This window comes from Cyprinodon variegatus, unplaced genomic scaffold (assembly GCF_000732505.1).
Source record: "Cyprinodon variegatus isolate N-32 unplaced genomic scaffold, C_variegatus-1.0 Scaffold771, whole genome shotgun sequence".
Taxonomy (NCBI): domain Eukaryota; kingdom Metazoa; phylum Chordata; class Actinopteri; order Cyprinodontiformes; family Cyprinodontidae; genus Cyprinodon; species Cyprinodon variegatus.
In genome coordinates, this window is record NW_015151224.1 from 56493 (window position 1) to 58454 (window position 1962).

A 1962-nucleotide genomic window follows, 5' to 3' on the forward strand; every position below is an offset into this window, starting at 1 on the left:
TGCATGTTTAGATATGTCTCTGTTTCAGCACACCTGATTCAAATAAGGCTCCTCACCTGCAGGGAAGTGCTGCAAAAGCCTGTTAATTGTTTGTTGTTTTATGGTGTGATACAAGAGAATAAACCTAAAACATGCATGACAATGGTCCCTTAGGAACACGGCTGGGAACCACTGATTTAGAGCATTATTTTGTGCATTTTTCTGGAGCTGTAGCAAGCCGCTGCCTTCAGGCTCAGCTATCTTGAGGCAGTACCAAGATGTGATACTTTAATGCTCTCAACTTCCTAATAATGCTCCGAACTGCCATATAAATGAGTTATTTTTTTCTCCCAAACTATTTACATTTGATCACTGCTACAGTCTATGAAATGGAAATGTTAATTTACTGTCTGAAAAGCTGTAGTAAAAGAAATGTTATTTGGTATGCACTCTGTGTATACAAAATGACTATAAAAGTTGTCTAATACTAACGTCGAGGGCAGGAAGGGAGGTGTCCACATTCTCTCAATTTACTGCTGTATTACTAACCCTATTCGGAGTTCTGCCCCTCTTTTCATTGTTTGGTGAAGCATTAAAATACTCTGTCCAGTATGATATATATTTTTGTCCAATAGGTATATATATTTTTCCTGGTCTGGAGGAGTATGTTCTGACCATATTAAGGGCTTAATGCTTTCATACTCATGAAAATAATGGGCTAAGCCCTTCACACATTATTATACTATCATCTCCATCAGTCTCATTCTGAGAAAGGACTTCAGCTGGGCGGTATATAATTTGCCGCACCAGTGCTCTCAGAGCTTCATTGATCTCAGGCAGAACATGCACAGAACCGCGAGTCTACTCTGAGGTCCCTGTTTCATGTGAACTCCACTTAACACCTTCTTCTTTAAGCCAAAGTTAAGTTTTATTAAACATTTCTGAACTTCAGACGGCTAGACATGATTTTATTAGCTTAAGAATTATTTACTGCAACACGTTTTTTGGCGCAGTCTCTTAGTTGTCTCTCTTCTGGCCTCGACTGGCCCCAAATGAACTCTTCCAGAGATGAGCATATCATCCCCATTTTATCCTCCCTCCATGGATTGGCTTTCAAAGCCACATTTTACCTCTTGTTCCCATTTTACTTTGCGGTTGGGATAATGAAACTGTTGCTATGTTGATTATCAGGGAGGTCGGCAGATGTGGTAGATGATCTGATGATCAGTGGGAGCTGCAGCCAAGGAAGAACCATCCTTGGTACTTTTCGCAGTGTCTTGATTTGATCAAATGCAGTTCATTGGTGCAAATGTAATGATTACACAGAATCGATGCTGTTAAAAGTTAATCTTCATTAAACCTTGCTTTTTTTTCTTTTAGGTTATGCAGCATTTCCAAACATCTAATGGGGCGGACTCACAGTAATTCATAGTCAGCTTGTGCTTCACAGACAGGAAGGCAGCGTATCCTGTTTTTAAATGCTATTTTGACATCTCTTTTCATGGGTGATTATCAGTGTTTCACATTTTATGTATTGTATTTATCGTTTTTTTATTATTTAACATAATGAGTTTCTTCTTTAATATGTTTTATTGAAATGTCACCATGAGTAAGAAACCCCACATATTCAGTTTATTCAGTCAGTACTTAATACAGCAGTGACAATAAAGTATTTGAACATAATTTTATGTGTTGTTTTAAATTCAGTATGTTAAAAAAAAGAGTTGTTATAGAAAGATAATCTATCTATCTATCTATCTATCTATCTATCTATCTATCTATCTATCTATCTATCTATCTGTTACAGCCCCCCCTTTTGTAAGGAGGAGGGGAGTAACGCGACAACCACAAAAATTGACAGAATCCAGGTGAATGTTTTAAAAGACATAGGGATTTATTAACAACAAAAATCCCAGAAGGCTTGTACACACTGTGGGGGAGAAAGGGACGGTTAGGTGGTGCCAAATCAAAGAAAATAATAAA